The sequence below is a fragment of the Pinus tabuliformis genome, chromosome 2_2 (genome assembly GCF_031772625.1).
Source record: "Pinus tabuliformis cultivar Carrire ecotype Pingquan chromosome 2_2, CPIR1, whole genome shotgun sequence".
NCBI lineage: Eukaryota > Viridiplantae > Streptophyta > Pinopsida > Pinales > Pinaceae > Pinus > Pinus tabuliformis.
This window is the reverse complement of record NC_142300.1, coordinates 727,218,991-727,245,244: the sequence shown is the minus strand read 5'-3', so window position 1 is coordinate 727,245,244 and position 26,254 is coordinate 727,218,991. Positions and strand designations below refer to the sequence as shown.

Below are 26,254 nucleotides of genomic sequence, written 5' to 3'. Positions count from 1 at the left end.
CTGCATGAAGCTACTACGTAATAACAAAGCTGTGAAGCGGTTACATGAACTTATAAATAGATGCGTTGGAAATACTCTGGGTGAACTGTGCGTGATACAAAAGATTGGTAAACATAAAGCAAGGATAGGGTGTGAGATGAGACTCACCATGCACATAGGAGAATATGAAATGGATCAGGTTATTCTAGATCTGGGGTCAAATGCAAACGTTTTACCAAAGTAGACTTGGGAGCAGATGGGGAGACCCGTGCTGTAGTGGTATCCGATTCAGTTAAGGATGGAAAAGCTACAAAAGATTATTCCCACGAGACAACTGCAAGGAGTAACTGTAGACATTGAAGGCACAAGTGCTTTGGCTAAATTTGAGGAGATAGAAATTGTGGATGATAGCATCCCCTACCCTGCGCTTCTTGGAATTGATTGGGCTACTGACATGAATGGGGTAATCAACCTAAAGAAGCAAAAGATGATATTTGAAAAGAAATCGCTGCGTGTAATGGTACCCCTAGTTGCTGTTGAAGGATATCGCTATACTGAACCAGTCCATGATTATGAGAGCGATGATGATTTGTAATGCATACATAAAATAATAGCGTGAGACCAAGATTGGGTGAATTTGACAGCAGATGGCCGAATTACATGGGATTGCGAGAGTCCTTGCACCTCAGACTCGGATGAAGAATTAGAGCGCTGGCAGAATTGACTACATGAAGTAACCACGTTGAGCTATAAAATGATGACCTAATCGTTGCGTTGTGTGTCTTCAGAGCTAAGAAATATGCCCACTTATGATGGCTTGAGTGATGTAGATGTGTTTTTGGATGCATTTGAGAGGGATGTACGAAAGAAACAGTGCTTCCAGGCTTTGGACCGGGCACTGCACGCTACACTCGTGAGATAGTGGGGTACGCACAAGGGTATATTTAATGATTGGCGTGAATGTAGGAGGATTATGCGAACACACTTTGGGAAGCTGAAGGTATGAGTGATAGAAAAATATGATGAGAAGGATGATCCACGCACACACTTGGCCAAATGGGCTAAGGATTATGGAGCGAAGCCCCAACCTTAATGGATGCACTTGTTCTGTCATACCTTGGATGTCATCGAGATGAACTAGTACTTGGAGACAGAGCTCTTCCATGGCATAGGTGAATGGGATATTTTGCACAAAGGATTCATAATGACGTTCAAATTTGAAGATGAGCTTGACTGTATTGACGAAACACTACAAGAAGTTAAAGAAATAATCTTTAGGATATCGCAGGATCCTTTGGATATGATTCAACTCGATTGGACTACTTAGCTGAGCCACGTGCTAGAATGCTATAACATGACTTCCGAAGAAGAACACGAGGATCCATGAAATATTAATATCCTAAAAACCGAGGGCCACCACAAGGTCGAGGGACCACAGATTGAGAATCCTAATATAACTGTGCCACTGAAAATGAAACAGGTAAATATTGGTACTGAGGCAGAGCCCAAATTCGCAAAGATTGGAGATTACTGGGATGATGCGATGATATATAAGGTTGCCAAATTGCTCTGTGAATACCAAGATTTGTTCCCTACCAAGTTTACGGAGCTAAAGGGGATAATGGGATACTTAGGCATTATGAAGATCACGTTAAAACCCGATGTGATGCCGGTTAAGAAAAGACCTTACTATCTCAATCCGAAGTATAAGGAGAAGGTCCGCTTAAAGCTAGACAAGATGCTTGTGGCAGGCATCATTGAGCCCGTAGAAGAATCTAATTGGGTAAGCCCAATGGTGGTACAAGAAAAGAAGCAGAAGGATGAAATAAGGATATGCGTAGATCTCAGGAAGTTGAATGACGCTTGCATACATGATCCCTTCCCGACTCTGTTCACTGATGAGGTATTGGATAATGTAGGTGAATGGGAAGTATACTCCTTCACTAATGGGTTCTCTCAGTACCATCAAATCAAAATTGTGCCTAAATATAGAAGCAAGATGACCTTCGCGACTGAATGGGCATGTTTTCAGTACACTGTAATGCCTTTTGGATTGAAGAATGAGCCTGCGATTTTTTCGTGCGTAGTCATTGCTGCATTCAACAAATTCTGTTGAAAATGGCAACAAGAAATGTTAAAAATAGAAGTTCTAAAAATAGCACTACTATAAATAGCAGTTTGGGTACCAGTGCTGGATTTAGCAACACGGAATCAAAAATGGAAGTGCTAAAAATAGCATTGCTACTTTTAGCAGTTCGGGATGGATTCCAATTTTAGTCAGTCCCTGGACTAAAATAGGAAGTAAAATTTGAATTTGAACTTAACAACTTTTTGAAAATAAATTAATTAATTCACCATGAGTTAATTAGTTGTGAAAAATCAAACATGAAGTCTATGTGAGAACATGCAACAATTTCTCCATTAATTGAGGAACTTATCCATCAGTTAAAGAGATAAGGATGAGTTCTAATTTGAGTTGTAATTAGTTGGCTCAGTTAACTAAGTCAAGTCCAATTAGATTGATTTAAGCAGTTTGTTTAAATTAATGTGAGTTCAGTTAGTTAATGCATGCTTGCATATAATTGCTGCACTTCAGGTAACTAAATATTCTCTCATGAATAACTCATTCATGTTAGTTCAGACAGAGACCCAGTTGAGATCAGAGGAGGGACAGTGTACTATCAGTTGGATGGATTTTTCCTATAAAGGAAGCTATCCATGGAGAAGGATTTATCTCCGTAAGGATTGCGTAGTTGGATCAGAGGTTAGTGAGTGTGTGAAGAGGCCAATTCACACAAGTGGCTGCACTGGACCCCAAGGAAAATTACGCAAAGAAATAGGAGGCTTGGAGGGCAGACGAGAAGGTTTGAGAGAGGCCTTTGACTATCTATGAGTAGTAGAGGGATTGCAGAGAGAGCAAGATAGCTTGTGAGCTGATTCTTTTTTTAATACAGACTATATTTCCACTTGTATTATAATACAGAGTTTGGGTTTTAGGCTAAGGCTTTCTCCTAGTTAATTCTTCTGTGTTATGTGTGATTGATTTCTTCTTATTAGTTATATGTGTTCAATTGATCTTGCTCAATTCAATTAAGCTTCCACATAATTGGTTGTAGAAGTAGATCAAGTATTTTGCTTTAGTATATTGCATTATCAGGTGATCTACAGTGGGAATTTCTACAAATTCATTATAAGTTTCTGGAGGTGTACTTTGATGACTGGACTATGTTTGGGTTGGTAAAATTCCATGTGGTTAGATACTTGTCGAAGGTACCAGATTGCGCTCAATTTGAAGAAATGTCTATTTTGTGTTCCCTTTGGGACTCTACTGGGTCAAGTGGTTTGTAGACAAGGACTGATGGTAGATCCCGTGAAGATCGTAGTGATAATTAACTTGGACACATCGAGGAGTGTAAAACAACTACACGAAACCTTGGGACATAGTGGGCACTATAGGAAGTTTAAGCTCATATATGGTGTTGAAGCAGTGATGCCCATGGAATACATTGTGCCTAGTCTACGCATAGTGGCACTCACAGGTATGATAGATCGCAGAGCCCTGGAAGAGAGGCTCATGCAGCTTTCTGAGCTTGAGGAAGAAATATTTTTCACTGGATTTCACGAACAGGTCCAAAAGTAGTGCGAAAAAGCATGGCATGATTGGCACATTAAGCTGTGCACCTTTAAGGTAAGTGATTTGTTTTTGTTATATGACAGTAAGTTTGATAAATTTCTAGGGGAATTCAAAATGCATCTGCTAGGGCTTAATGTCATTAAGGAGATTACTAATGATGGAGCATTTTAGCTGGTTAAATTGAATGGAGATCCCTTCCCAGGAAAGCTAAACGGAAGCCGATTAAAGTCATACACTAGTGATTCAGCCAAGTGACTATATGAAGGTAGCATAGTCTTAGCGCTCCAGGCAACTGAAAGGAGGTGCGGGACTATAAACTACACTACCTGAGTTGGGGAACTACGCGATTGGAGGATTTTTTGGGATAAGGAAATGTCACGGGGTTCGCGACAGCGCGACAAGAGTTGAGCTACCCAGGGAAAAATCGTGCAATTTAGCTGGAAACTTGGAAAGTGAGCGTTAAAGTCATTGTTCATGATTTGATGATAAGAATGTGGCCAAATGGAGCGGGTGGTCGGCATTTAAGACAAAATTTATGGGTAAGATCCTTGGAAATTTGCCTCCAATCCGAAATTAATGAACTGAATGTGGGGGGAGCGATTAGATTTGAATTCAAAATGGCCTATAAATTATAGGTGGAGGCCCAACGAAAAAAACTTGGCATTTTGAACTTTGAGTTGGTGAGCTCTTAGACGTGCATGATCCGCGCATTCCTTGAAGCATTGCTTGACTACTTAGTGTTTGATCGATTTCCAAAATCCAACCATAATTTTGTCTGTGATTTTATCCCAAGATCCGAAGCTATGGGCGTCGAAGCAGTGACAGCCGAGGCGGTTGTTTCGGAGGTTGTTATGGAGGCAGAGGGTGTTGCTCGAGAGGTTGCAGAGGAACTAGCTGAAGTCCCCAAGTCACCACGGATGCCTAGACTGAAGCCCACCCCAACCAAGGAGAGTGCGAAGGATAAGAAGGGAAAGTAGGTTGCAATACTGGTGCACACGTTGCCCAAAGGAAACCCAACGAAGGACAAGCCCACCGCACAAGAAAAGGGAAAAACCATTAACTTGGAGCTGAAAGAGGAAGAAATTGAGGACATCCTAGTGGATGATGAGGAATTGGGGGTGGAAGTGGAGGAAGTTGAAGTCAAGGGTTTTGAACCTATCACTATGTTTCCTAAATACATCCCTCCCCACAAAGGCAAGACCAAAGTGTCAAAGGACATTGATGAAAGCAAGGTCGCCTTGCACACACCTCTGCTACTAGAAGAGATTGTCTTTGAAGGACAACACTTGGGGTGGCTTCCTCTATTAAAACTGGAATATTGGGACTTAGCTGACCATGAGAAGTTCTCGCACTTGGCGAGAGAGCAGCTAATGCACCACGTTGTTCACACAACCATCGGGATGACTGCATTAGAACTGCAGAAGTGGCTCAGGGGAGTAGACAAGGCAGGTCTGCTCAACCTACTATGGGTGTCGCACTACCATCACACACCCATTACTATGTTGGTCATCAAGCAGTTGCTATTCTTGGTGCACGATGGGTATCTATGGTTGGATGAGCCGATACCCATCATCGACAGGTTGATCCATAGGATCACCCGACTGCCCTATACAGGGGAGAATTTGGCCATGATGTTTGGTAGAAAAGGGGGTGAGTAGGCCCTTGTGGAGGCCATGAAGGAGAAATTCAAGCTCATGAAGAAGTCTTGAGGATATGCCATCTCGAGTATCTGAGACCCTGCGGTTAAGGTGGCCATGCATATTTTGGTAGGAAAAGTTATGAGGAAGTGTCACGGAAATGAAGTGTCAGATCCATTTGTCGCTCTAATGGCCCAATGCGCCGAAGGAGTCCAATTTAATTGGGCATGCTATCTCTACGGTGAGTTCCTTGTGAACTACCGTGAGGCACAGGAGCTTAGCAAGACCTTCCACTATGCATGGCTCTTGATGTCTATGTTGCTAGTAGCCTGGGAGCTGCCAAAAGATAGTCAATTCCCCTCGGTCACACCGGACTTGCCAGAAGTAGCGAAGTACACTTCGCTGTGGGTGACCAAGGATGCTCAATGCATCAAGGATAGCAAGATCTTTTGGATCTTGATGGAAATGAACATATGCATGCCTATCAATCACAAACCACGATTGTCGCCTACTGTGTTTACCAAACTACAGGAGTACATAGAGTTTAGGGAAAACTTTCACAGTGTATCGATCAGGACATGGAAGGAACCTAAGTAGATGTGGCATGACTTGCCTTACTTGGCAATGGATGACGTGATTGGTGTAGTCCTTGATCGTTGGCTGATAGAGTGGCGCACTGCCTCAAATTTGGTAGCGGGGTCGAGTAAGTCCACCGCGCAATGCAAAAAGGTGGAGGCCAAGCTCAAGATGGTGCAGCTAGCTGAGAAAAGGAAGAAGGAGGCCGCTGACAAGGCCCAGGCAGAGCATGATGCTACCGAGTAGGTAGAAAAGTAGATAGGAAAAAAAGAGCGGGGCTCTAACAAAGGTGTGATCTCACCTTCGTCCAAAACAGAGGAAGAAATGTATGAGCAAATACAACAACATGGAGCAGACCTACTAACGACGTTAGACCACATCAAATGTCCAAGAGAACAAGAAAAAGTTGGGATGTGAAAGAAATCCAAGGCCAACAAGACGTCACTAGAGGGAGATTAGCATGACATTAGAGAAACGATGCGGGATGTCGCTGCGGAGGTACTACAGTAGTTCGAGCAGTAGCAGCAACAACTATTGGGGGCCATCTAAATAGGTCTACAGGAGTTGCATATCCATGCATCACATGCTGGCAAGGTGTCCACCAACCTCGCTATCGGTACTTTAGAAGCTGTCGAGATGCTGCATGCGAAGGACTCCTGAATGATAGTGCTACCAGATGGAGCACTGACCACAGAAAATGAAGCCGACAGGCCCACCATCAGCGCCCTCAAGGGAGTGGGGTTGAACTTGACAGCTCTCCCTAGCAAGGTGCTCCACCTACTGCAAGATGGACCGATCGTGGAGTTGAGGGGTCGTGAACACTGTGCTTTGTAGGTAATCAGTGAGCAGAAGATTAATAATGAACAGATGGCCCTGCACTTCCATGGTGGAACTTATTAACACAACTATGCACATGATTAAGGCCGTGAGGGAAGCCTGCCAAATGGTCCCCAAATTTGCCATTACTGAGGATGTTGAGGTAGATGAATAGGTCTACAAGATCGCTACAGGGGTGCGTGATGCTCACACAGAGTTGGCTAAGGTTCAACTAGAGCTGAACTTACAGATTGCAGATTTATAGTTGAAGGCCCAGCCTTCAACTTCACCAGAAGTTAAGGACTAGTGTGTAACCGCTGTCACAGAGGTGATAACGGTGGTAGACAGTGTAGTAGTAGACTGCACATGACTTTTTGAACAGTCGTTCAAGGTCCTAACGAGCCTGCAGGAGGATCCTAATGTACAGGGGCTAGAGACAGAGGCGTAAGAACTGCAACAGTGCTATGATGGAGTAAAATGTACAACGCGCACCATCTCTCTCATGCAAAGACTAGCAAAGTTGTAGGATGCCAAAACATTGAAAGAATAGGTAGATGCAGCACAACACAAAGAGGCAGTGCTGAAGGCGCGCTTGTAAGCCCTGGTTGGATGAGGCTTATTCAGTCATGGCCTTTATTGAATGCAAGCTTGCTAATCTGCAAGCGACTCAGCAAAAGCTTTATGTTGACAGTTCAGGACCAACGACAGAGTAGTTGGTTGAAGAAGTGAAGGAAGCGGCCGCAAAGTGCACTGCTAAGGTTGTCGCCATACAGGTCGAGCTGGGAGGTCTTCGCGCCAAGATCTCTGTGACTACAGAGTGACTTGAGGGAGAGTCACCATGTTTGTGTTGGGGGGTTGTTGAGAACATGTTCCCCCAAGAGAAATTTTGGGGCTAAAAGCCCATGTTTTGTAATAATTTTGTAATAAAGTTGTAAAAGTCTCCTCATTTTGTGGTCGCGGACTGCGAAGGTGTCAAGAGTTATAAAGGGTTGTCCGCCCTTATTTTGTAGTGTGTCAAACTGGCTGTAAAGATCTACCCATGGTCTGCAGACCATGGGATTGTATAAAAAGGAGCTAAGAAAGTAAGCTCTAAGGAGAGAGAGTAGTGAGAGGAGAAGCATTAGATTTTTGGTAGAGAAGTCTAAGTGTTTTGGGTCTTAGCGTAGGAGGAGGCTCTACAGTTGAGTGTGCAGAGGCCTAGGGTGGAAGTCTGCAACTGAGTGTGTAGACCCTAGCAGCTGTGTGCGCAGGGCAGATAGACTCTGTATTAAACTGAAAGATATCAATAAAGAGAAGTATTTTGCAAATTATGTGTATTTATTTCTTGTTGATGCACCTGATTATATTACATTTTTGGTTTAATTTACAATGTTCATGTGATAAGAAAATATATGTGATTGTGTTGGTTAATTAAATGCAAGTAAGGATATCAGTTTACATGGCGCTAACTAAGATAGGTTATTAAGATAAGTAACACACTTGAGATAACTTGGGAACCTATATAATACATTGTCATAGCTGCGCGAAAGTACCTGGACCACCGGTTAGCACTGTGCGAAGGTCAACCGTACACCTTCGCAAAGGTACTAAAGGGCATAATAAAGGGTAGATTGATAGAGCCCTAAATCTTAGTGAACTATGTGAAATTAGGGGCAGAGGGTATAAACTGACATCACGACCATCTCAGGGTGCGGAACTTAGTTCCAGTGTCCCCCCATACTGCTTTGGGTGAGACTTTGGTCTGCGCTCCGTGGTCTGATGCCGAAAGGGCCAATAGTGTAGGGATTTGTTTGGCTAACTAACGCTGAACCTGCATCATTCCCCACAAAGCCAACAAGATCATAACATTCACAATGGGATATTGAGGGAGACTAGAGGAAGAAGGAGATCCTATAGTGCCATATTGAACACAATGTCTATTGCATATCCATGGTGAGTGCTCTTTTATTTGTAGTCACATTTCATAATTATGAAGAAAATAGTAGAGCATAGGTCTCACCTTTTAGCTAAGTTTTTCTTTTATCGCCATTTATAGACTACCATGGATATTCCACAAAAATAATTCTTCAAAAATATCTGATACAATACTGAAATATTTATTATGAATATTAATTCCATTTAGATCTTGTATTATTTATTTATTTATTTTATTATTAAATGAATAAATTAGCTAAATGTTTCTAAAAATGGAACATAAAAAATACACATGTCATCCACAACAAGCACAATTTTTTCCCTAGGAAACCCTTATAGGAGAAAACCTTGTTAGAAGGTGAGGCTAGTATCCTCTCTTTTCTTTGGCATGGAAATTTGCATATACAAAGGAAGAGGTACTCTCTATATATTCACTTGAGATTTATGGCTTGTATGGATGTTGTAGAACTTTCAGTACCTTATGTTCTACTATCTAACTTCCCACTCCTAGTTGCTTTTCTCAACCATGGAACAAAATAAAATAACATAGAATGGAATGCCCACTATTCCTAGCAACCCAATATTTAACATAGATTGAAAGTCAATTTAGGGTAAAGCTTGACTCCCTCAACCCTAAATTACAGTTACAAGTTTGGGTCTTCTATAGAATTCTTGAAAGTCCACATGTGGCTAGCCCCATTTGCATGAATAAAGGGGTTTGATGTGGCATGTTCTCAAACCATGGTGGTCAACATGGTATGTTAGCTTGTGGGAGGCATAAATTTTGCATGCAAAGTACAATTGATGTGATTCTTCCATTATTCAAAAGGTCTTTGAGTGCTGAATAGTGCCAAGTATCTAGCACAAGTGAGAGTTTTTTTTAACCCAAAAAACATCATTTAATTCTTCAAAATGGATTTAGAATTTTCTCAATATGAATTATCCAAACTAGGATCCACCTTTAAAATGACCATGCAAGCTTATTCCTCCATTTTTTTGCAGTTTGAAATCATTGAGATAGATGAAAAACAATATAATTATCCAATCTAGAGAAAAAGGATGAAGGCATCCCATAGGAAAGATGCTTGAATGATAGCAGATATTTCTCCCAGTGAGGAAGTTGTTGAACATCAATCCAATGATTTTGAAGTAGAAGACCTAAATTAGAGGTCAGGAAGCTTAGAAGGTAAGTTATTTTGCTATGATGATTGTAAAGAAATATGTCATTTATATCCTAGTTGTGCATGCATGTTATTAGAAGATACCTCTCTAGAAGAGGGAAGAATGTCTCATGGTGAGAACAAAGAGAGATATCATGATTTCTCATCCATAGGAGAAAATAATAATATCCCTAGTAGTGGTGAAGAAAAGGTTGAAACTGAAATATATCTTGGTCATGGGTATGTTAGTAATTCTGATAGAGAAGAAAAAGATTTAAATCAGAAGATAGTAGCTGCAAGAATACAAGCTTCAGAATGATAGTTTGAGTAGAACAATTATTGATCTAAATTTTCAACAAGGAGACATTAGAAGGTTGAATGAGATGTTGACATTCATAGTGGGATATTGAGGGAGACTAGAGGAAGAAGGAGATCCTATAGTAGCCATATTTGACACAATCTCCATTGCATTCATGGTGAGTGCCCCTTTCTTTGTAGTCACATTTCATAATTAAGAATAAAATAGTAGAGCATAGGTCTCACCTTCTAGCTAAGTTTTTATTGTATCAGGATGTATAAACTACCATGGATATTCCACTAGAATAATTCTTCAAAAAAATATGATAAAATACTAAAATATTTGTTATGAATATTAATTCCCTTTCAATCTCATATTCTTTATTTATTTATTTTATGCTTAAATTAATAAATTATCTAAAATGTGAGAAAAAAATCGAACATAGAAAAATAAACATGTCATCCACAACAAACACAAAATTTTCCCCAGGAAACCCTTATAAGAAAAAACCCAATAAGAGGGTGAGGCTATTATGCTATCTTTTCTTTTGTATGGAAATATGCATGTATAGAGGAAGAGGTACAATCTATTTATTTACTTGAGATTTATGGCTTCTATGGATTTTGTAGAACTTTAGCACCTTATGCTCTACTATCTAACTTCCTACTCCTAGTTGTTTTTCTCAACCATGGAACAAAATAAAATGACATAGAATGGAACCCCCAATCATTCTAGCAACCTGATATTTAACATAGCTTGAAAACCAATTAGGGTAAAACTTGACTCCCTCAACCCTGAATTACAATTTTAGGTTTGGAACTTCTATAGAATTCTTCAAAGTCCACATGTTGCTAGCCCCTTTTTCATGAATAATAGGGGTTGATGTGGCATATTCTCATACCATGGTGGCCAACATGGAATGGGAGGCATAACTTTTGCATACAGAATATAATTGATGCGATTCTTCCATCATTTGAAAGAGCTTTGAGGGTTGAATAATGCCATTCTGTTTGTTGAATGTAGCATGAGGAGTGGCCATCAATCTAGAGAAGTGATGTGTTTCAATCAATGCCTAAGGGGGAGATTGCTGGATAATTGGAATTGTTAGGATGGTAGGTGGCATTAAGTGTGTTGGCACTGATGTGAATCATGCTAGAATTGATGTCAGAGGCATAGTGTGTTTGAAATTGATGTGCATGTTGTGTTTAGCTTAGGGGGAGTCTTTTGGTTACTATACTCTTTGGTAGAGAATCGTCATAGTAGTAGGATAAATGAAGAAAGCCATAAATCTTATAGGTATAATGGTTATATGGCTTAGGATTTGAGATAATTTCTGCTCAAATAAATTAGCTTAAATGTTCCTAGAAATGGAACAGTTGGGTAGTGCTCAAAGAGATATCTAGCATTATCCTAAAGTTTGAAAAATGCTTCTTGGAAAAAAATATATGACTCATCAAAGTGCGCAAATCAAAAGGTCAACAAGAAGGGTTCCATGCCTCAAGGTCCCACCTCTCCCTTGTGTTTCACAAGAAATTTCTTTATTAATGGAATTTTGGACTTAGGAGGATTTTGGAGTAAGGTCAAGACTTAGCCATAATCGAGCTTAGTCATAGTTCAGGCCACACAACAATGTTTAGCAGGAGTACAAAGGACCAACCCTAACCCTCAACCTGTGAGGGACTAGCTATAGGTAGCATGGGTGATAGGTGGAAACACTTGGAGGTGGCCACATGGTCTCAATGATTTCAAAACAAGGTGACATGGAAACATGGGAAGATGTCACATGGCATGTGTTTTTTACATTTTCAAGTGGCCAGGTGGGCCAAATCTAGGTGACATGTTGATCCAAAATTAAAAAGTGAAGGTTTCATGAAAATATTTACAAGTTAGTTTATGTTTTTTATTCAATGGATTATGATTCCAAAAGCACACAAAAGTAAGTAAGTTTTGTAGAAATTTAACAATTAAAAATGGAAAAACATACAACATCGAATACAACAAATTGGTAACAAATTTCACCCCTCTTGAGCTACAACTTCGAGTCCAACTTCCAATGGTGGAATTTTTATTTGTGTACTCAAATTTTCAATACATCATCATACAAGTTTCAATATGCAAAAATAACACTACCATTGCATCCATAATGCCTAAAAACTCTTGTTTAGGCTCCTCTTGAGCTCAAAAAGGTTGAAAGATGAGTAAGATATGACCATTTCTCCAATCTGGTCTACAATATACTCAGCAAAAGTGCTTGGATATGTTAAATTGACAAACTCATTTCAACCCAATTGGTTGGGTGTTTAGGTTGGAATCCCGGAGGTCTCGGGTTCAATCCACAACTTTTGACGATGATTTCAATGTTTTAGTTATAAAAATTAATTTTATTTTAAACATTGGGTTGCTTTGCAAGCTGCACGCCTAGTCACATGGGGCCACATGGGATTAAGGGGCATAGGTCATAGACCATGCACTCTCCCTGGCCTCGCTCCTGGTCTCGTGGTTATCATATGTCTTGGGCCTAGGCACATGTAAGGTGCCACACACCCCCATCCCCTATCTCCCTATTGATGGTCGCATCAGTTAACATAGCTGTGGGCCATTGACCTAATATTCACTCCCACCTCCTACTCCATTGTGGTCAGTCATGTGGTAAGTCATACAATCAAAGATGGGTCAATCGGGCGCACTTGCTGACTCAAACCTCTTGCCAAACATTACACCGCTTAAACCTTAAATACAAGAGGGCGACCATAGTTAATAAGGATCACCCGTTACCCAATAGTTGGAGGCTCATTTTGTTGGTTGTAGGCCATGTGTTTGAGACTGGTGGAATTTTATCGAACTATTGAACAATTTTTTTGCGCCAAAACAAGGGGCACTCAAGGCAGCCTCTCATAGGGCCATGTGACACCCTTTGATTGGCCCACATGGTGACTTACAAGTGTTTCGCCAATTCAACCATATGTCCAATAACCACACACCACGCGCCCTCATGGGATTGGCCCAAATGTCATATGTACTACTCGGTCATTGTATTGATGTTAGCACCACATCATCGTAAGGTCTACACAATCAACCCTACAAGTAGAAATTTTTTGTTGTTTGCAAAAAACTTCAGAGTGAGATAATGTCCTCAGACGGTGTCAAATTTATGTGATTCAAGTGTCTTTAGAATCATATCGGCAAGATCTATGATTTGGTGCTAATTTCAAGAGATTTTGAGCATTTTCATTTGTCAGTACATTTTTTATCCCCTGGATCACAGGTGGCACCAACCTATGGGCCACGTGGCCTTGATGACATCAACATGATGAAAGCGTGATGTAAAATGATGATGTGGCAAGTTCTTGAGGTTCATGTTATGGAATCTATTTGGTGAATTTTTCCTTTATATTAGTTTTTGGGTAAAAACAAAATAAAATGACCGTAAGTTGGGCCTCCGATTGAGTGAGGACTTTGGTCTAGTTGAGAGGTCAATTTTTTGGGAAGGTTTGATGAGATTGAAAAGGAGTGGACATCCAAGACCCTCTCACTCCTGACGTCCATTACTGAGTTAATCACTCTTTCGAGTTAGCAAGTGGTTCTAACTCCTCGGGCACATGACAACAAGTCCTAAAGAGTGTAGGAGTTTTGACAAGAAAGAAATTTATGCGCCTTAAGAAAGTTAAACATTTTTTCAAGTTTTGCAATCAAAATATTTTTGCACCTTAAGAGATTTGATCCATGTCGACGCTTGATAAATGTGTAGTTAAGATGGATTTATGTTGGTTTTATAATATTTTCAAATATCATGTGCTACCAAATACCATACAAAATTATTTTCTAATATTTGCAAATCCCATGGATTACCCAATACGATGCAAAATTATTTTTTTGTCTGGAGGGTTAGCTCAATTTGTCGAGTTCTTGTTGCTAAAGCACCTCGTTAATGGGAGGTCACGTGATCAATTCTCTTTGATGGCCTTGAGGTTATGTTCTGCTAATAAGCCAATAGAATGTGATCCCTTTAGGTGGATCTACCCAAATATCCTTGGAAAAAATCCACACAAAACTATTTTATAATATTTGTAGATACCGTGACAAAAACCCTAGTCGTAACATCAATTAATATAGCCATTTGAGAGCTTGGTCATCAATTCATTAACTTAAGATGAAGGATATGTGTAATTCACGACGTTGACACATGGTGCCCATGTGATTGACCATGCACGCACACACACACATGACCAACAATGATTTGTATTAACTCTAGATATATCAAGTGTCGAGAGGGATCAAATATCTCGAGGTGCAAACATTTTTTCAAATTTTACAATTGAAAAGATGTTTGCATCTTAATAAATTTAATCCCTATCGGCACTTGATAGATGTATGGTTAAGATAGATGACCCCTCTCGACGCTTGATAGATGTGTGGTTAAGATGGATTATCACTCTCAACATTCGATAGATGTGTGGTTAATATGAATGATCCCTGTCGATGCTTGATAGATGTGTGACTAAGATTGGTTTATGTTGGTTTTGTAATATTTGCAAATATCACGTGCTACCAATACCACACAAAATCATTTTATAATACTTACAAATGCCATGGGTTACCCCATACCATATAATTATGTTCTAATATTTACAAATACCATGGGTTATCCCAACAACAAACGAAATTATTTTATAATATTTACAAATACTATGAGATACCCAATATCAAACCCCATACAAGGTATCAAACACCCTACAAAAGTTCACATACTCTACCACTATTTGGATTTGAACATGTGATATCTTAAAAAGTCACACATGTTCTTAACCATCACACCTAATAAAATTATATATACTCAATTTATATATAATTAAATACATTAAATTTTCTATTAACCAATATAAATCCATGTTTAAAAACTCACATATTACCTTAAAACTTTGAAATTTACCTAAATGTCTTTGCATCACATTAATATTAAAATAATTGTTTTATAAAAGACTACACATAAAAACATAATTACAATTATAATTAATTTTTAATTTTTAATTTTAAATGTCTTTGCATCACCTTAATAATTAATAATTAATATATTGCAGGACAAATTACAAAAAGACAGCAATAATGGATCCACTGTAATCCTCGGAGTTTCACGAAGTGAAGCATCTCATAAGTTTTACCTAGGATAACTATGATAAGTTAATTAGTTGTAAAGGAAATCTAATCTAGTGATTTTCAATCAATAAATAATAAATTTTAATGATATGATCTTATTTGAATGATTCATGAAGCGATGACTTAGAATATGTGAATAATTATTGTTACCCATACAGGTTGGTGGTTAGTTATAGTTACCCATACAGGTTCGTTGGTAATTATTTCTGATGATCGCGTCGATTAGTTGAGCGTACATCTCATGTGTAGCATGGTGTTATAAATGCCAGAGCCATCCATTTGTTTGGATGAATATGAAGGTGGAGAGGCAGCCTGTGAAATGCCATGCCGCCACATCCACCACGAGAGGTCTCTATTCCCATGGCTCCGATCCAAAAACACGTGTCCTCTTTGTCGTTACCGCATGCCCCCTTCTTCATAGCATATAATTCTTTTTCAAATGATTATAGATTTATTAAATTATTAATATAATTTTTTTTTTTTTTTTTATAGAGATATATTAAAATGAATTTTTAAATAGATAAGTATTGATGGAAAATATTGTGTTTAATATGTGATAAGTTTATCTACCATGCAAGGAGGCAATCAAGTCTGGTTATTTTTTTTTTCAACTTAGATAAGTTTTCTTGGCTTGTTTTTTTATTTTATTTATTATTTTATAATTTAATGTAGGAATATTATAAGAATTTTTTATATTGAGTTAAAATTTAAATGTTTATATTTATTTATAATAATTACAATATTTTTATTTAAAAAAAATAGTATGTAAACGTGTTTTTGAGTTCAAGAAAAGTTTTTAGAGATATTTGATTTTGGTTTATTCTTGGTAAATTTATAATGAAGATTTGACCGGAATTTTTCTTTAACATGTTTTATAATTTTTATAATTAATTTAAATGTGATAATAATATTGATAATAGAACATTATATATGAATTTATAACTTAGATTTTTATTTTTTATTTTTTTATAAACATTGAATTTCTATATGTTTATCCATTAACTTTAAATATAAAGTTATGAATTATAATCATTATGAATATGAATCGTTATTCAATTTATTATTCATATTACTTTTAAAATTAAAATAACATAATGTTTTCTATTATAATTTTTTTGATATAATACTTCATTTTATACACATTAATTATATACTCTTAAATGACATAACTATAAATATGAATTATTACTATTTAAATTTATTTTAATGTGATATGAAAATTATGATTTTTTGGAAAAAAATTTGATTATAATTTTATTAATAAAATTAAAATTATAATATAACAAATTGACTGGATTCAATTAAAGTGGTTACCCTCTGCTTGAAAGAGGTAATATAGAGAGGGGCAAAGAGCAGAAAAGGCTTCTAGAGCTGGGTGGATAAACCATTAGGAGAAACCTGCTCAGTACAGTCAACAAAGAGTACAATTGGAGGTTGGACCATAGTCCCAAGTCCTTAGTACTGACTCTAACTGGACTAGATTCAGCATGGATAAGATAGAAGGTGCTCGGGGAAGAGTCTGGATGTGATTGCTAGACTCGTGGCTCGGAGGAGAGACCTTTCGAAAATATTGTTTTTACAGGTTAATTGTTAAACTGAGGTAGCAAGCTTCTTAATAGTACTAATGTTAAACCATAAATATTATTATGTACAATAGTCATTATTATCTGTTTTTCCAGTTAATTAGAAAACTAAAGGAGAAGCCATCAAAAGAATCATTGTTGAACTTTAATTACAACTTCACGCAGCAACTATTAATGCCTATGAAATAGATCAACTATACTAAACTTTAGTTGTTAACATTGAATGCACAGGAAAGTGATTATAATGATAAGCTATCTGTTAACAATTTTGAACGCTTCTGAAAAATTCTACAAAAGATAAACCCTCTGATAGTAGAATGGAATACATGATTAATCTGACACAAAATAGAAATTGTCATCTAGAGTAGAGTCAGGAAAAATCTAAGATATTGACACAAATCCCTGCACACGCTAAACATATATACTTGTAATTTCATAAAAACCAGAAAGCAAAAACCTTGGTGCACTATGCCAATTTTATGTTTTAAACATCAAAACCTAAAGAAAGACAATGAATAGCCTCACAATAACATAGCTACCACAAGTCGGCCAAAATTCATAACCCCATAAATCTTTATACATATATATATCAAAAATGAAACCGACAGCAAAATGTGAGACTTCATTACGAAGCTGCTACAACTTAACCCTAATGTTCACATTCAAAGATTATGCGCAAGAATCAGGCGTTTGTTGCCTAAACTGTTCTCACACCTCATATAAACATAATTAAATTGGTTCAGTGAATGGAAATGCAATAGAAATGTATTTAAATAGGCCTCAAACAGCCAAGCAACGACACCTCCATTAGGGTTTGAGAATAATTATTACATATAGACTTTAAACATAAAGGACCGGCTCGAAAGCCCTTCAAACTCGTTACAATTACAATCCAACAGTGGAGATTGCCAACTGTAATGGTCGGTCAAGTAATTTCACCTAGAAACAAAGAGAATCATGGGAAGCCGTGGCCTGATATTAAAGTTCTTCATTTACAAAAAAAAAAAAATGACCTCTTTATCCTACGACCAGAGTCTAGCTCCAACCTGAAAAGCAATGGCCATATTGTGAGATTTTGGAAACTTAAAAGCTGACAGTTCGAACTCTAAACCTCCTAGTATAGCATACCTACAAGCCAACAGAAGGTAAGGTTAGTCTTTACCTTCAGAGTCAAAACTGACGACTCATTTTTAGAAACTCAGCTTAAAAATAATAGTTATGGGCTTACCTGAGATAGATGCATGCCTTTGGTAAGTTGCCCACCTATAAAGGAAAATGAGAACCCTGTGTTAGAAATAGGAAATCCATTCAAGAAGGAGCGTAGCTGTAAATTTTTGGAGAAACCTAAATAGAGGACAACCAATCAAGTATTCACCTGATAAATAGTGACTTACCAGTGGTAGATGAGATGGGGAATTTTTTGACTTCATTCATCTCTGAAAATACTCCAATCACCTCTATACAACGGCAAGATAAAAACCCTCACAACTTTACTAGTCATAAACAGTCTTCCAAACAATGTTCCTTTGAGCGAGCAAAAGCCTATTGGGACAATTGAGAGAGGGGTTACTTGGCTCGGTTCAATGGATGGACCCTCGTGCTCTCAATCCTCATGGAGCGCCATTGACAAAGCTTTGCCGAATGCCATAACCGAAAACCTTGTAGAGTAGAATAAAGCCGAAGTATGCGAGAAACAATGAGAAAGGCTAGCACTAGTGCAGGCAGTTGGTTAGGGTAATCTCTAGCCCATCTTTGTCATCAGATTTCGGGCTGGAGATCAACGATGGAGAGCCACAATAGATGGTGGACGCACACCGAAGTCCTGTCCTTCGGAATGTACAAGCATCGTGTGGAGGCACGGATGAGGGCCAACACAACATCGTATCATGTAAAGCCATGTGCACGTAGACCTGTCGTGGTAATAAGCCATTAATAATATTCATTGGATAGGTACAACAAGCATATGGCATCTCCCTCGACATTAAATGACAATAATATTCCAGATATTTGTATGTGTGCTGAATAGTTAGTGAACGAGACTCAGAAGGCTCAATGTTTAATATATATATATATATATATATATATATATTATTTAACTATGTTTAATTCAGTTTTGTAAGGTTTACATGTTACAGTATTTTTTTGGGAATCCAATCTTAACAAATTTTAAATTTTTTTTTGCTCAATACAGATGAACTTGGTAACTATGATATATGTTACTAGTATTGACTAAGTTGAAGTTAGATGGATGATGGAAGTGGTGACCAAGGATTGAATTTGATGAGCAAATTACCCATTACAAAGTGTTTTATTTTTATATCTGATGTTATAAAAATATCTCAATGGCAGTTGATTTTCTAGACCATGTTTTAAATTGTGGCTCCAATTAGCTTCTTCAATTAAATTAAATATTCAAATATCATGCTTTTCAATGGCACCAAATAACTTTACATGTATACACAATACATGTTACAAGTGTGCTTTTGAGTGGCAGTAAATAAATTAACGTGTTTACACAATACGGATTACAAGCGTGCTTTTCAATGTCAGCAACTAAATTAACATGTTTACGTCGTAAGGCATTCCCCTTTGAAATCAACTCTCCTCTTTCCCATCTGTCATTATTGTGGACCATACGATTATGTGTTAGACGATTGAAAGAGGTTCAACCGTTCGATAAAGGAAAATAGTTATAATTGCTCATATTGTAACGGTTGTAAATGAAAATAGTTATAATTTCTCATATTGTAACGGTTGTTCGAGTACAAACAGGGTCCCAAGGGGCCTGAAAACTGGTGGAAGCACAACCACAAATGGTGGGCCTACGGAAGGGAAAGTATGGTGGGCCTATGGAAGGGAAAGTAGTTATAACTACTCATACTGTAATGTCTATTTGAGTACAAAGAGGGTCCCAAGGGGCCTGAAAGCTGGTGGAAGCTCAATAACAAATGGTGGGCCTGCGGTCACGGGATGCAACAATCTTCCATCAATGTTGTGAAGAGCAAGGCCGCAGTAGTCTCCCGTCGATTTTCTGAAGAGTAATGCCACATTTTGCCAGGATTTCAGCCCGTTACACAGAAGCTATGACCTTGCACATGCAACCCTCATCAACAAGGGCCACTACATCATGGTTAGTAATGCATCTTTATTTTAAAGATTTTTCCATCTAGAGGTTTAAGGTTCGATTTTCTCTTACACCTATCGCTATGTTGCATCAATGAACAGGACGGACTGCTATCAGTGAACTGGACGGACTATTGTGTTGCATTTCAAAAATGTAAAATTTTCTCCACAACTTTTTAATTGTCTTTCCCTTATTGCTGTGTTGCATCAGTGAACTAGATGAACTTTTGTGGACGGACTATGGTGTTGCATTTCAAAAATGTAAAATTTTCCTGTCTTTCCCCTCTAGAAAATAAACATTTCAAAAGTGTAAAATTAACATTGAAGAATATAGAAAGTAAAGTATTGATGCATAAAAACCAATTATTGTCTCCATTAGAGTTCATCATTTATATACTAAATATATAAATGAAGTAATCTTAAATTTTAATTTCAAGACATTTTTCCAAAAAATGTAAAATATCCATTATACTGCATCATTTATATAATAAATCTCCATTAGAACATTTCAAAGAAAGCATCAAACTGTTGAAACAACATCCTATTAGGAAACCTAACTGTGGAATTCGGGGAATTCGGGCAAGATGGTGTTGGAATTTTGGATAACCAGAGATTGAACCTACTTCTAATGGAAAAATAAAGATTAATTTCTCTTGAAAATTAATAATTACAAGAATCGCGGTACTCGCCTTTAAAAAAATTCCATAGCCAAAGAAGAAATTACAGTATTGGACTCTAAGAAAATTCCCTCACCAAACAATAAAAAGAAAATTTGAATCGCGATATGAAAATTCATAGTGAGAGAAAAAACTTGAACCGAAATATAAATTAAATTGCTAATAATTTACATTTTCCTGGACACAAAATTATACAGATTTTGACATTTTACAAAGCTCCATGCTCTGCTGACATTGTGCAGGGAGAAAAAGAGGTTGCAATTCATCGTAGCCATCCTTCTTTAAAATATTTCAAAGTACAACATATTAAAACAAAAAAGAATTCCTTCAAATCACACAGATCCGAATTTTGGCAATATCTCTGGCACAAACCTCAGGTTCTGGTATAAGATTTAGTTAACAACTCAAAATCTAGAGACACCACATATATCCAATTTTTCCTTTTACATGGATAAGGGATTTGGCAGAAGACCATGGCTCTAATTTAAGAAATAGAGATATTTAGAGGAGAGGACTAGGGCTTTAATTTAATATCTAGAGATATTTAGAGAAAATCCACACTGCAACATAAAGCCGATTAAATTAATTTATGGCCAAGAAAAATATTTATTCAATCATTCGTGATTAGGGTCATCCTAGACTTTCTTCTTGTCATCATCCTTAAATCTGATAATATTTTCTGTGGATGAAAAAGTGCTTCAAGTTAACCTATAAACTACACAGCCGCAAACAAATCAACACCTGTTAATAGTTGGGATACAGTTGCAGCAGTGCTACTGGTGCCCAAATTGTCTGAGGAGTAATGACTATCACATACAAAACAAATTGGGGTGAAAACCGTAAGGAAACTAAATGAAGGGATAAGCTGTAATTTAAAGAGAAGGAACAAAATCGTAAGTAGCTCACTGCCTGTAATAGGAAACCATGTCATTTGCACCTAAAAACTATGTAGGTTACCTTCTATTAACCCTGATGTAAAATCGGAGACCAGTCACCTGTATGCTCCCTGCACTCCAATCGAGGGTTCAGAGAGATCCCAGAAAAATAAACCATAGTCGGAACTGCCAATGGTAAATATTAAGACTTTTCTAACCAAATGGGTGAAAGAACCTACATTAGTTCACCTAGTTAACATGGGGAGATGCCAAAACAACAGAACCCCTGATGCCAAGTTGCAGAGCTCGGCCATTAGGAGCAAGTGGAGAGAAAATGAGCCAAACTGAGGGCACGACTTCCCACATTTGATACCCTAATTGATAGTGGAAGAAGGTGGACCTTCAGATTAGCTCCGGAAAAAACAACAGTTCAGATGTACCCAGTTGTCCACCATGATGACCGACAGATGTCACCCTCACCTTCTTCGCGAAACTTTGGCAAACCTTATGGTGCATAGTTAAGTTGCACTGTGTATTGAAGCATGACGGATTATGGTATGGGTTGTAATAACATTTCAAGTATGTATGGTATGCCATCTATTAACCAAAGTATCGGATTACCATAATAATTATTCAAAGAATGCATATACTCCTAGGTGTTTAAGTATATGGTAATAATTAAAAAAAAAAAATATTACTTATTTATAATCGTGTTAAAGTCTTAAGTTTTACATGTTACAAATGGATACAAACAATAACATCAATTGTGTGTATATTTACATTTTTATTGGGTTGCCTCTAGCATTTTACTAATTATAAAAAGCTACACGGGTTGAATAGAAATATACATTTGTAAAATCTCAAAAATCACAATGCATCACTAATTCATTTGCTTACGTAGTTTTCGGAAAGAATAGGAAATGAACTCATTATATAGGTTAATAAGGTTATATAAATTAAATAATTGATAAATATAAATAGATATTAATTTATGATAAGTATTAAATTTATTATATTATTAACTAAATCAAATGTTTAGAATTATAAATTTTTTTAAAGTTTAGTACTAAAAAAGATTTACATATTGAAATTCCTCTTTTTATATGAATTTAACTAATCCCAAATTTGGTTTTTTCAATTTTTATGTTTTCGTTTTTGAGTTAAATTTACATTACTATTTTTACTTCAATTCTTGTACATTTCTTTCCTATAAAATAAAAAAATTCTAATACCTAATATTTCAAATCAAATGGATAAATGAGTTAAATAAATAAAACTTACAAAATTACTTGAAGTTATAATTAAATAATATATATAATTATTAAAGATATTTATTTCACACTTAAAGAAAAATAGTTGATTGTGTTAAGAATCTCCAACTTCATCTCAACGAATTTCAAAACATTTTTCCAAAAATATATAAAATTGAAAAATATAGAACATGAATTTAAGTAATTTTATACATTAATATAATTATTAAAGGTCTAATTAGGGTAAAGTAAATTGAAAAGAAATGAGGAGATAAGAAAGATGGGAAGAAGATAAGAAATGGATGGTGAGTTTTTGATGAGGTAAATTTACAAGAGTAAGAATTACCAATTTCCTAAAACATAACACATGATAAAAAAATAAACACTAGTAAAGAAACAAAATTGCATAAAATTTTGACTTCTTTTTTCTATATTATTGTTTCTTATGCCATTGCCTTATGGCATTTCTTTTGCAACATATGATGCAAATGCTAGTTATACATAACAAAAATTAACGTGTTTACACATACTCAGATTTAAAAAAGCATCGAAAATAATTTTTCAATTGATCTTTTTCATTTTCAATGTGAGATTATACAATTTTCTTTCACTAATTGTGTGTCTCAAATTAACTAATAAAATAGAGAATATGTAGCTTGTTGGTAGTTTCACTTGTGTTAGTTTATACTTTATTTTTGTTCCCACGGATATAAGTATTTGTGATTACACTTAAGTATCAAATATGATGTTCTGATTTCCCTCACAAGACTTTAGCTCTTTATTGAACTGTAATTAATATTAATATATATATATATATATATATATATATATATATATATATATATAGAAAAATAAATAAAAGTTAACAAGTCAAGTGTGATTTATTCCATATTATTATAAATAAATGACAATTCTTTTTATAATTTATTAATATTGAATTTTAGTTGATTAAGTTTATTTTGAATTGTTTGGAAGAATGATTATTATATTTCCATGTGTATTTAATTTTTGCAAATGACATAATGAGCTTTGTTGTAATGGTTTTGAATTTTGTTCTTCAGTCTTATGTGCCTCATGGTATAAGCCTCGAGACTTTACTTATTGACTTATATAGGCCTTAAGGGTTGACCTATTTAGCTTGCATAGCCTTAGGTAGCTAGTCTAGGTTTGATTTGGGCTGCAAAGACAAGCAAGAAGGAGCTAATTGTTGGACAATCTTATATGGTTGTATGTTCCTCTATTATCTATCATTGCAATAGTGTTTATTTAATTTCTACATATTTTTCTAACCCACATGCCAACTCAATTGGCAATAGTCATGTTATGAAGTACTATGAAATTCTTCATGGGTCAAACCAACCAAAATCAACGTATTTGTTTATTATCATTGATTAATGTAGGAAACATATTCAACAACTTGACTTTGTTTTGTGTGGTATCAAAGCCTACTCACCTCAAATGCAAGGTGTTCCCAACAAGGTTTCTTAATCTAATCTAATCTTGTGTTGAGAGGGAGCTTATGTAGAATGAAAATATACTGAATGAAATGACAAGCACAATAATAATTGAAATTGAGTATGAACTTGAAGCATTTGGTTTTGGCCTATAACATGCATAGAGAAGCATGGATTTGTGAGTATATGGATAAATATAGCACTTGGATGCCTAAAATTGTTGACTACTTGATTTAATTTACTATATTTGGAACAAAGAGGGATGTAAATAAAGAAGTGGGTAGATGCTTCTTATATCATTTACTTGTGCATACAATGATAAGCGATTGGTCTCTTTCATTGTATTTGGAGCTAAAAAGACATTGATGATGAAATAAGTTGATGTTTCATAGCATCAAATGCTCAAGCATATAATTGTAAGTATGTTTATTGAGTTATATGTATCAAAAATGTAAATGGGCATATAGTTGTAAACACACCCATGGTTTGATAATTCACCAATGTAAAATATAGATGTAGACTAATGTGATAAGGGGCATATTGTATTTTCAAAGACATTGTTAATGAGCTTTAAGGAGGATAGGTGTTTATCCCAAGTCAAGTGTAAAGGGTGGAATGTTGGGTTAATCTTGGCTTGTTCATAAAGTAGTTAGGATAATCTCATTCATTATTGATGGGCTTATGGAATTGGGTAAAACATGATATTTCCTCATGTTATTTCATATGAGGAAGTCTATTCAATTGCACAAACACTATACCAAGAGGTGTCTAACAATGAATTAACACGCTCAATGTATTATTTTAAAACACTCTCGTTGAGCACAAAGACCCCATAATGTATTGTAACCATTGACTTTTTCAAATAATGCATTGAGTGTGTTTTATAGATTGATTTTTTTTCTTCTAGAAGGGTTTTCCCAAAAAAAATGTTGTCCAGTATGTATAATAATAATAATAATAATAATAATAATAATAATAATCTCTCATTGATTAGTATATGTTATGAAACCATCTCACAAACAGATAGAAAATATAGATCAACGCCTTAGAATTTAGCCTCTTCAAGGGGGAAACCTCCTTTACATTACACAAATGAACAATTCTTGGATGTTTCAAATGAAAAAACCTCCTTTCTATATATAGGAGTATAAGGGGTCACAATATAACCAAGCCAGCCTAACAATAATAATATAAAGGCACAAAAATAACAATAATGGGATTCTATGGGGCACAATAATAACAATATGGGGACAATAGGGGCACAAGAATAACAATAAGGGATACAATGACAATAGTAATGGGGGAATCACTAGTATTATAGGGACCTAACATGCCCCTTTCCTTCAAAAAAGTGTTGTCCTCAATGCTTGAGTAGTTTTGTATGCTTTTGTATAAAATTCTCATCCTCCCGTGTGGAATCTTCAATGGGTAAGTTCTTCCACTTGATGAGACACTCTGAAATTGATCGATTTCGTAGCTGTCAAGTTCTTGTTTCTTTGACTGGTTCTGGTTCTAATATGATTTTTCCTTCCTCATCAAGTTCTTGCAGTATTGTTTGAACTAGAAGTTTGTCACCTATAACCTTCTTTAAGCATGAAACATGGAAAACTAGGTGCACTCGGGAAGCTGTAGGAAGCTCCAATTTGTATGACATAGTACCTATCTTTTGCAACACCTTGTACGGACCATAATACTTTGGTGACAATTTATTATCCTTCTTAGCTTACTTGAGGGACATTTGCTTATATGGTTGTAGCCGTAGGAATACCCAATCACCTATATCAAAACTTCTTTTGATGCGATGTTGGTCTACCTGCTATTTCATTCTATTTTGCGCCAAGGTGAGGTTATCCTTTAAGATTTGGAGAACTTGTTTATGATGCTCGATGTGATCTTCCACTGCTTGAACCTTAGAATTTTCTCTTAAATATGATGTTATGGATGGTGGATGATATCCATAAAGTGCCATAAATGGGGTCATTTTTGTTGCAGTATGGAAGGAAGTGTTATACCACCATTCAGCTAGAGGCAACCATTTGACCCATTGTGTTTGTTTATCAGATGCAAAGAAACGAAGATATCCTTCCAAACATTTGTTTACTATCTCAGTTTTCCCATCAGATT

At 36.4% G+C, this 26,254-nt stretch overlaps 1 long non-coding RNA gene across 1 annotated transcript; it reads right to left on the bottom strand.

Annotated features, from left to right (window-relative positions):
- Positions 1-17,973: 17,973 nt before the first annotated feature.
- On the bottom strand, positions 17,974-21,732 carry LOC149194722 (uncharacterized). The gene is made up of 3 exons (XR_016255108.1): positions 21,509-21,732; positions 18,146-18,661; positions 17,974-18,014 (listed from the first exon to the last, which is right to left on the bottom strand). It is a non-coding gene; the product is annotated as an uncharacterized LOC149194722 (long non-coding RNA).
- Between the last annotated feature and the right edge of the window lie 4,522 nt (positions 21,733-26,254).